General features: G+C 45.1%; 1 protein-coding gene across 1 annotated transcript in view; it reads left to right on the top strand.

Moving 5' to 3' along the window:
• Positions 1–7559: 7559 nt before the first annotated feature.
• The window catches only part of Asip (agouti signaling protein), a 69637-nt gene continuing 66282 nt past the window's right edge, over positions 7560–10914 (top strand). Inside the window, exon 1 of the mRNA XM_060383033.1 lies at positions 7560–7743. The gene's annotated coding sequence lies outside the window, so the exon portion shown is untranslated. The remainder of the gene's footprint in view (positions 7744–10914) is intronic.

Genomic DNA, 10914 nt, shown 5'->3' with positions numbered 1-10914 from the left:
TTCCTGGTGTCAAATGCAGGTTGTCAGACTTTCATGACATGCACTTTTCCCTGCTGAGCTGTCTCCTCAGCCACACATTATTATTATTATTAATTTATTATCAATTTTACTATTGTTTTTACCATGGTAGGGACTGAACTTAGGGTCTCATTTATGCTAGCTGAGTGCTCGACCACTGAGCTATAACCCAGTCTCACCTATTACAGACTATTGTTTACTGGATTTTTCTTTTTAAGAAACTCAACTAACTCTTCCAAAAGTTAAAGGCATTCAGATAAGAGGGGAACTATATGTTATATATCTGTTTCATTTTTCATAAGCAGAACATAATTCTAGAGAAAACAAAACAGGTACTAAATTCTAAATAATTACTGCTACCAGAAGAAAACATTAAGCACAAGGTCTATTTTCCAGCTTAAAAATAAGTTGAGTGTTGACATCTGTTAATGGCATGTTAACCTCATACGTTTCTAGATGCAATCCAGGCTTGAGAGCAAACTGGAGAGGGACCTTGACTTCCAATTAAGATGTAATTATTTGAAAATCAACTTCTGTAACTTACGTATCTCATCCATGACTTACATTTCTACAAACAAAAGCTCTGATGCATTAGAATAAATCAGGCCTGGGAGCTGGGCAGAGCCGTGCGCACCTTTAATGCCAGCACTGGGGAAGCAAAGGCAGGTGGATCTCTCTGAGTTTGAGGCCAGCCTGGTCTACAGAGAGAGTTCTAGGACAGCCAGAGTTATATAGTGAGACCCTCGAAAAAAATAAAACAAAGAAAGAAAAATCAGGCCCGGGCCATGGAGTTGAGACCTGGAGGCCATCACACCTGTTTTGCAACCTGTGTTAAGACTTGCCTTTTTGCAATCCCTGTGATGACAGGATAGATTGGCACACATAACACATGTCCAGCAAATACCTGGAGATTGGGTGCCTGCAGCACCTGCCATTATAATAACTCAATCTAAACTGGTCTCTAGGAAGCCAAGAAGGTAAATTTTCTCAATATGCTCACTCAGCTCCCACCTCTACCAGTAATAGGCTCAGCCTAAAGCCGAAGCAAGTTGCCGACAAGCCATAGGACAGCAGGTCAGACTGGGTTCTAAGCACCAAAACACACAAATAACATCTCTTTTTCTTCTTTTGGACTTGGATATTTGATTTCTATAACTACATTTATTCTTGGAATTGTCTTACTCCCTAAGTGATAAAATAACTTCCAAGTAAGTTTCCCTCTTTAAAATTTTGTTTTATTATTACATTTGTTCATTTACTGTGTGTATGTGTGTGTGTGTGTGTGTGTGTGTGTGTGTGTGTGTCGGGGGCATGTACTCAGAAGACAACTAGTGGTAGTTGGTTCACTCCTTTCATTATATGGCCCTAGGAATCAAACTCAGATCATCAGTGTGGCAAACGCCTTATCTGCTGAGCCACTCATCACATCTGTAGCTTTCCCTCTTAAAGATCACGCAGAGAAAGCAGTTTGCTCCGAGTGTGTTTTGTACTGGAACCATGCTACTGATCCAAACGCCAGTTCTCACGGCTGCCCGGCAAGCATTTTATCTGCTGAGTCACCTCCCCAGTCCCTCTCACCCCCAACTTTATTTTGTAGGATGAGAGTGGGGCCTTGCTACAGTCTGCATGTAGAGGTCAGAGACAATTTGTGAACGATGGTTCTCACCTTCCATCTTGTGGGTCTATGAAGTGAACACAGGTCCACAGACTTGGCAGCAAGTGCCTTTACTCCCAGAGCCATCTTCCCAGGTACCTCCTCTCAGTGCTTCTTATGCAACCAGGGCTGCTAACGGCTTCTAGCCATGGGACCACCCTTCTGACTTCTCCACTGGCCTTCTAGATGGATTTTCAGGGTAGTTAGAACTCGGCACAAGTTTCCTTAGCATAAGTCCCCTTTTTAGTTGTTGTTGGGTGTGTGTGTGTGTGTGTGTGTGTGTGTGTGTGTGTGTGTTGTTTGGTTTTGTTTCTTGTTATCTTAAGTCAAGACCTCACTATTTGACAAGGTTGGCCTCTAGCTTGTGGCAATCCTCCAGGCTCTACCTCCCAAGTATTCGCATTAGAGGCATGCACAACCACAACCAGCCTCGTGTGAGTTCTTTGTCTCATTTCCAATTAGGAAGCAGCCTCAAATTAAGGTGCAAATCCAGAATTGTGGAGACGAGAGGTATTTGGTGCAACTGGACTTCAGGCAGTATGTGGGCCTCTGGGAAGTCCAGCCTGCTTGTGTGGGAACTTCCTGCTCATGTCTTTGGAGCAGTTCAGCAATTTGAAAGGTCTCCTGTGCATGAGAGACTTCTAGTAAAGCCAGGATCTGACAAGTTTCTGAACTAGGACACCATCTGCCATCATCTGAACCATGGCTTTCCCAGTTGTAAATTAGGGGATCTGAGACAAGTTAGGTAACTTTTCTGGGCTTCACTTTGCTCAGCTGTAAAATGGGGAAAGCGGTAACTGTCTTATAGTACTAATGTGATTTTTAAATGAGATATGAGGTCTAACCTCATATTTATAGTGCTAATCTCATTTTTAAATGAGATATGAGGTCTACCACAGAGCGGGTAGACGCTCTGTGGAATTGAGTTTTTTCAAGCCTATCCTTTATACTCCAGAGGGAATGTATTCACCTGCTTTTCTTTCCCTGTGCTTAGTAAGCAGGAAGAAGCTTGGGCTGAGGAGCATGTTACTCAGGTTTGAAAAGTGGGGAAGACCATGGGAAACCACAAGCGATGGATGACTGTCTTCCTCCTGTCTTAGGATACAGTGTTGAGAATAAAATGCTCTCACGTGAGCTCTGTTGTGCCTGGGAGAGTACCTGAGAGACTTATTGCTGGAACAAGCCTCTTGGACCGGGACCCTTCTCTAACATAGCTCAACCCAGAACCTTGGAGAGTTTGCTTTTTTTCATTCTTCTGATAGCAGGGGTTGAACTCTGACATTGTGTGTGCTGGACAGTGCCCTATGTGGAACTGTATGTCCGTTGGTAATAGAAGTTAGAACTTTGCCCCTGTGGCCTCCCTTCCATTCCTTGAAAACACATCAACTTATTTTATACTGTGGAACGTGGGGTACTTCTTTCTTGGTGGTACTAGAGATCAAACCAGGGCCTCTGACATGTTAGGCAACTACTCCACCACTGAGCTACATGCCCAGTGTGATGATTTTAATTTTTACGTCATGGAGTGGAATATGCCAGATCATACATATGGCTCTTTATCTAGCTCTCAAGAGCATGACATTTCTCAGCTGATAATGGATGTAATGATTTATATGATGCAACTTTTGAAGTAAAGATCTTCTTTTACCAATATTTATTCTCTTAAGTGTATAACCCATTGATTTGCAAATGAGTTGCTTATTACACTGTGCTGAATTGACTTAGTATCCCAGAGCATGACACTAACTTAAAATTGAGATTGAAAATTGACCACAAGTAAGGTACAGAAAGAAAGAAAGATAGGAAGGAAGGAAGGAAGGAAGGAAGGAAGGAAGGAAGGAAGGAAGGAAGGGAAGGAGGGAGGGAGGGAGGGAAGGAGGGAGGGAGGGAGGGAGGGAGGGAGGGAGGAAGGGAAAAAGGAAAGGGAGAGAGAGAGAGAGAGAAAGAAAGAAAGAAAGAAAGAAAGAAAGAAAGAAAGAAAGAAAGAAAGAAAGAAAGAAAAGCTGGGCTAGATATGTCTATGCACCAGGCTTTGCTCATCTAAAGAGTCTGTGGACTTTCATTACATGTTACAAAGCTATCACGTCTTCAGGTGGGAATGTGCTGCTGGATATGGATAACTGGCAGAGACTCCCTACCTGTGAGATAGATAAGGGTGATGGTATGCCACCAGATATTCAGGACTGCCATAGGCATAGGGCCCCGACTCAAGTCTCCTCTGCATGGGAAGAAGGGCAGGGGAGAATTTAAGTTGTACATCAGCTGTCAGCTGCCGCTTCTCTGTTTTATCATCGGTTCTTATGGAAGGGTTGCTGATATAATTCTTAATATATTCATTTATATTTATATTTTTTTCCTCCTGTAAGAACCAAAATGGAAGTGTTCCAAACAAGGAGAGGAAGTGACTTTGATCAAGGATGTGTTAGGTATTTATAGACTGCTGATGAATTGCTTCTACCCTGGGCTTCTAACTGCGCCGGTCAAGCTGCATCCTACTCATTTCTGTCTCCCCACTGCAGAGGAAGTTCAGTTAATACCTGTTAATAAACATGTCAGAGAAGCGGGGCACGGTGGCACACACCTTTAATCCCAGCACTCTGGGAGGCAGAGGCAAGTGGATTGTAGTGAGTTTAAGGCCAGCCTGGGCTACAAAGTGAGTCCAGGACAGCCAGGACTACACAGAGAAATCCTGTCTCAAAAAAGAAAAGAAAAAAAAAGTCAGAAAAAACATTGCAAAGACTTTTATGAAAGTGATAGTACTAGAAATAGACACTAGAGAAGCCCCCAAAGAAGAGATCAATACCGGCTAGGGATAGTTAAGAAGGGATCTGTGGGAAGAGTGTGGAGATCTCATGGATGAATTTCACGGTTTGAACAGAAATGGATGAAATATTAAAAGACTGCAGACTTCCAAATCGCTTACATTCAATGAGCCTCATTTTCTCACAAGACAACACAAGTGTGGTGGTGTTTGTTTGTTTTCATTCTTTTGGGACAGGGTTTCTCAAAATAGTCCTGTCTGTCCTGGAACCCATGCCTTCTGAGTGCTTGGCTTAAAGGCATGCACTGCCATGTCCAGCAGTGAAGAAAGTAAAGGAGAAATGAGAACCCTAAAGGAGGAATTGGTGCAGAATAAGAAATACAAGACATTTTTTTTTTCCTTCTGAGTTTGTCTTTCCTTTACCAGCATATATAGCCATTCCACTGGCTTGAACATTTTCCTGACAGGATTCTGGCATTTATGGGGTCACTGACTTTCTGATATTCAGTGTAGTGCATTTCTTCTTATTCCACCTTATACCAAGCATTTTCCAGAAAATTACAGCAAGACAGAGGACTAAGGAATTATCCAGCCCCTTCCGTGGGCAAGCAATGTAAGTCACTGGGGAATCTGTGAATCCTCTGAAATCTTTGCACCCTCCTCTTCTGTGTCTCTTTTCTTTTTTTCATGTTTTAGTTAGTTTGTTTGTTTTTAAGACCTGACCTTATGTAGCCCAGGCTGGCTTCAAACTAGCTGTATAGCTTAGGATGACCTGATCCTGGTGGGATCATAGGTGTGTGCCACATTGCCCAGCTTCTTCCCAGCCAGAGTCTCCCTTTGGCACAGTGGGCTCCCCCAGGTTCAGAAGCTGTTCATGTGCCCCAGGTTCCCCCAGATACCATCAGCTCCATTCACTCTGCAGCGTCTCTGCTGAGGATATTATTTGCCCGTGTTACTGATAAAGCACTGAGGCTCCGAGAAGACAGATAACACAGCCTTAAATCAGAGTCTGGAGTGGCAGTTGGATCTGAAACCAGCCCTTTGATTCTCTGGTCCTCTACCTACTGTGACCTGGGTATCCAGAAGCCTGAGCCAGAAGAGGAGCCAAGCACTGCTCTCCCAAAGGCATGAGCAAGTTCACAGACCTTCCCTGCATAAGGCAACGCCACCACCCAACACGGAGGAGCACTTCCAGGTCTGGAGACACAGTGACAAACAGCTTCCTCGCTAGGTGCCCACCCAGACACAAGGGAGCATGCTTGCATGGCATTTGCTCCCCTCCCCCTTGGCAGGGTTTGGTCAGGGCTTCAACATCCCGACAACCTATTTAAACCAACTTGCAGGAACTGGCATCAAAGTACCACTTCCCACCCAGCCAAGTCCTGATCCTCCGCAGCCTCGGAAGAAGGAGTCATTAGCTGAGACCTCCAGGAGCCAGGGGTCCCAGAAGGTATGCACTGAATTCCATCCAGATGTTGGGTTTGCTTTTGTACTTTGTCTCCTTCTTTTTCTCTCTAATCATAATCAAAGAGTGAACAAGTTGTTTTCACATTATCAAGCAACGTGGGGGAAGAACGCTGTTTCCTTCTTTCCTGGGCAGGTCTGCATCAAATAAATGAACAAGATGCTTACTGTATCTGGGTAACACAGACAAGCACCTGAATTCCCGATTAGTGCTTTCTGTGTAGCGCAGAATTACCAGGTAGGTAGACCATGCTGCCAACACTTCAGTAAAGCCCAGTCGGCGACTGGCAAGTCGGCTGTATCTTCAGCGTCCTGACTGTTTACCTGAGCTCTAGAAGCCCGTCTGTTTAAAAATCCTTCTAGGAAACTACTGTTGTACAAATCGGCCAAACGGTAAAACATACGTTTTGCTTTATTAGAAAGGGAGAGACTATGAAGGAGACACGCTGGTGGCATCTGAACACCCAGAATGCCCGGCAGCTTCATGATCCCTGGTGGGTGTGTAACAACCCGACATCAGACAGCTTACAACACTGTTCTCCTGCAGCCCAGCTCGCCTGGGGTTAACTTGCTATGGGGCTGGGATGAGGAAAAGCAGACTTTCCTAGGCTGCAGCACACTTGACTGGCCTTCACCCCACACCTGAGCTCCTGCTCCCTAAAAGGGAACCTGAGGAAAGGCAGCTGAGCAGAGGCTCCACCGCCCTGCTGGGGCTTCTTGCCAGTGGCCCCTTCTGGCTGTGAGCTGTAGGCAGGACCAGGAACAAAGGGCCCTGGGAGCTGGAAGCTCAGCAGCCAAGGATCTTACCTCAGTTCTCAAAAGATGCCATTTTCAACGTTCTCATCGGAATTGGTGAGTTTCAGATTTTTAGTACTTAGAATGTGTGAGCAAAGTCATGCCTGTTTATGGGTTAAACACATGAGGAAAATGAAGGCTGTTGAGGTGTTCTATCGAATTCCTTCTGACTACTCATAGCTCTTCAACAATGTTTTGTGATACCCTTAAATTTGATCGGACTCTTCAGTGGAAAATATGTCTTAAAGGAAAATCAAAGCACCCAATGCACTTTATGTGCCTTGCGTTTTGACCCAGCCCACAGAATGATTTGGAAGACTCTCTGCAGACCGCCAGAGCCCCTTGAATTCTATTTGAAGAACCACAGATCTGAAAACTACATCTTAATTTCAGTATGCTTCTTTTCGTCTGGAATCATCCTCATTGACCATAGAGAGCAGTTACTGATGAACTCTGGGACAGGGCCTGTAGTGAGAGGTGAGCCCATCTAGAAGAAGAAATTTTTTCTCAGTGAGTGTTTCCATTAATATTATATCTAGGCTATAGTTACATATCTTATAAGAGGCATAATTATTTCCCTTTTCTTGTCAAGTCCCCTCACCTTTCTTCAGTATTTAATTTATTTTTGCTTCTCCTCTAGAAAACTTTCCCACAGTTTAGGTATGTAGCTGGCTTTGTTCCTGGTGCACTCTGCTTGCTGGAATCTCAGAATCACACTTTCGAGTGTTATTTGGGTGCAAAGCTTTCCAAAACGTTTAAGCGCGTAAATCACTGTAAAGCCAGCTGGCCACAGAGCACAGCTTACAGACAGGATGCCAAAAGAGCACCAGGACGGGCTGAAGGTCTGCACCCTCCCTGTGGCGGCATGCAGAGCCCTGCTGAGATAGATACATGGGAAAAGAAAAGGATTCCTCATGGAGGGGTCAGCCATGTTGCAGAGCCAGCAACACAGACCATCAGAAGAGCAAACCCGGGCGGGAAGAAGCCCCGTCAGAAGCCCAGCCAGACTCAGCGTGCTCTGTGAAGATGAAGGGCGAGAGCCGCGCTGAAGGTACAGACGCGCCTGCGTCGTCTTCTTAAGACGCGGGCTTGCACTCCAGACGGGCACACTAGTGCTGGTGACTTTGCTGTGGGCACAGTCTGTGGCAGGACAGCCCATGCAAAGGCAATTACCTGGAAATGGGGGTCATTACAGCCTTTTGATTTGATCCCTCCAATATCCTGTCAGGCAGATAAGAAAGGAGGCCGACTCTTAACTCAGAGGAAGTAAATTGTAGGTGGAGGTATTTGGTTTCAGCCTCCTTCAGGTTGAGGCTTTCCAAAGCAGGACTGTGTGTGTTCAGGAAACCAGACACCCGACGCTATTGCTTTGGAGGCTTCAAGATTCAGACAGGGGAAAGCACAGCCAAATGGAGACGATTGGGTCTAATAGGCCGTTATTCTGTCCAGCGCAGGGTCACTCATTCGTGGAAGGGCTTTGAAAGGGGCTCAGCTTTCAGGTTCTTCAAGACAGCCTGGAGGACTCTTAAACTGAGAAGAATGCCAACATGTCCTATGTTGGTCACACCAGGACTGTTTCTCTTTCAAGCACTGATGCCTGTGGGTAAGGATTCAGGCGTCAGGCACCAGGCAAATTTGTCCCTGTTATAATCAGACTTGGGAAGCAAAGGAGCCAAGTGTTCAGACTGGTCAGAAGCAGTGGGGAACCAGAGCCGGGATGCTACCAAACAGAAGAGTTGCTAGAGAAAGGGGAGCGAGGAACCAGAAAGCTCAGATGTCTGCGACAGGAGACCTGGACCCTGCGGCACCTTTGACTGAGCCAAGAGAGACAGCTCTGGAGGAAAGTGTGCAGGGAGAAAGACTGGGAGTTGAGACAAACTGCTTTCTGCTGGGTGGGAAAGATGTGCTCAGATTTGGGGAAATCTGTGTAGCTGGCTCTAGCGGCAATGGGTAGAGCCTCGGAGGCCTGCTTTGTGCTGGCAAGCAGCTAGCTTGAGGAAGATGCAGAGGGACGGGCACTGGGACAGGGGAAGGGTTTCATCCATTCCTTGACTGGCCCCAGCAAGTTAGAGAGGATCCCGGTGTAAAGTGCCTGCTGGGGAGCCAGCAGCTCTCTCTTCACCTGGCCCCCAGGTTGCACTCTAAAATTTGTCCCTTTTGATTCCGGGTACTCTCTGGGAAGTATCAGTTTGGAGGAAACTGATACCTCACACTACGTGTGAAACGTTCTAGTTCACCGTTTGGAACTTGTTGAGGGTGAGGGAGGGTGAAGGGTGTTAACAGGCCTTGCACTTAAAAAGGTTTTGCAGACTGCCTCATTACCTTCTGTGCCCACAAGGCTTTTCTGTATTCATTGACCTGCACAGGCTTATATCTTTGCCCGCATCAACTGATAAAATAAAAATTAGTTGCTTCTGCTGGCAGGGATTCTTGTAGGTAGAATGAGAGCAGACTGAACCTGCCTCAACTGGGAGAGAGGAAAAACAGGCTGTTGATGGTGATAGTTAGTTATTTTATAGTCACTTTATTTTAAAAGCCACCCTTATATCTTCCACTATGCCCCTCCCAAATTCCTAAATGTTCTTGAATATTTAGACTTTCTTTTTTTGTTTTTGTTTTGAGAAAGTCTCATTTGGCCCAGGGTTGGACACTCCATCATGACCTTTTGAATTCTTGGTCATCATTCCCTCCCCTTCTGCTGAGTGTAGACATTAAAGTGTGCAGTCTGCACTTGGCTACACTTTAAGTTAAAAAAAAAAAAAAAGTTGAAAGAAAACAGAGAAAATGTTCAGCTTAATGAATTTTGACTGTGACTATTCCCAGAAAAACAGATCCTGTGTCTAGAATCAAGAAATGACTGGGCTGGAGAGATGGCTCAGAGGTTAAGAGCACTGGCTGCTCTTCACAGGTCCTGAGTTCAATTCCCAGCAACCACAGGGTGGCTCACAACCATCTATAAGCTATCTGGTGCTTTCTTCTGGCCTGCAGGCACACATACAGGCAGAACGCTGTGTCCTTGGGTAGTCACAATCCTGAGTTCTGATACTATACACTAAGTTTTGTGTGTCCGGGATGCTTCTCTGTGTGTGCATTGTTATGAATGGCTTCATGTGCTTTTCACAACATATCAGCCCGTCTTATTTTGTGCTTTTATGTATTGGAAAGTTCAATTCAACTTTCTATCAGTATTGGCAACCCATGTTTTTCTGAGTAACTCCCACTAAACGTGGCCCCTATGGACCTTTGGCCCACACACCAAATGTCTGGGAGGATCAAATGATCGATACACATGTAAGACATTTCTTCTCATTCACAATTCCTGACTTCCACAATATTCTTAATTTCAGGTAATTTCTTGTATTTCAGTACTGTGTATGTATCCATTTATTTGGGGTATGGGTCTTGAACTTAGGGCTTTGTACATGCTAAGCAGTCTGGCCTGCATATCTTAATAGTTCAGAATCAGGCTTTTATTCCCATGAGAAATTTTTTGTTTCAGTTCATGCATCATATTCTTCTAAAAAAAAAAAATTCTAGGGTACTTATGCAGATGAAATGGACTGAAGGAACACGTTCCTCTACCACGTTTCCTATATTCACTGAGGAATTACCTCCACCCTTCTTCATCCCCAGAAAGCGGTTCATTCTTTCAACCAACAGTATTTACCAAGTGCTTTCTGTGTGGTGGCTCTGTTTCAGATCAGGCGAATGCAGTGTTTTGTTTTAGATGGCTTTTATTTGTGTAGCTCATCCTGGTGTCATGCTCCCACCAGGCCTTCTGCCGCAGCCTCCTGGACATGCAGACGACAGGCATGCCCCGCCGTCTCCAGCTTACCATGCAGTGAAGAAAACATGGGGGTAGACTCGGTTGGTAAAGCACTTGCCACACAATCGAACATGGATGTAAAAATCTCAGTGCTGGAGAAGCATAGACAGGCTTTCTCTGGGGCTTGCTGGCCAGTCTAGCTGAATCGGTGAGCTTCCCTCTCTCAAAAACTGAAGCAAGAGAATGACATGCACATGCGCGCACACACACACACACACACACACACACACACACAAAGACAGAAAACATTGAAAATGAAACATGTAAATACATATGTAACCCGTACAAATTTTTCAAAAAATTAAACAAACAACACAGGACAAAATTTAACACATGATGGCAGTGCTAAAATGTAAACAAGGACGATAATGCCAAAGGTTAACTGGAAGGCACTTG

This window comes from Meriones unguiculatus, chromosome 4 (assembly GCF_030254825.1).
Source record: "Meriones unguiculatus strain TT.TT164.6M chromosome 4, Bangor_MerUng_6.1, whole genome shotgun sequence".
NCBI classification, from domain to species: Eukaryota; Metazoa; Chordata; class Mammalia; order Rodentia; family Muridae; genus Meriones; species Meriones unguiculatus.
The sequence above is the reverse complement of the archived record's forward strand: the minus strand, read 5'-3'. Positions and strand labels throughout refer to the sequence as shown.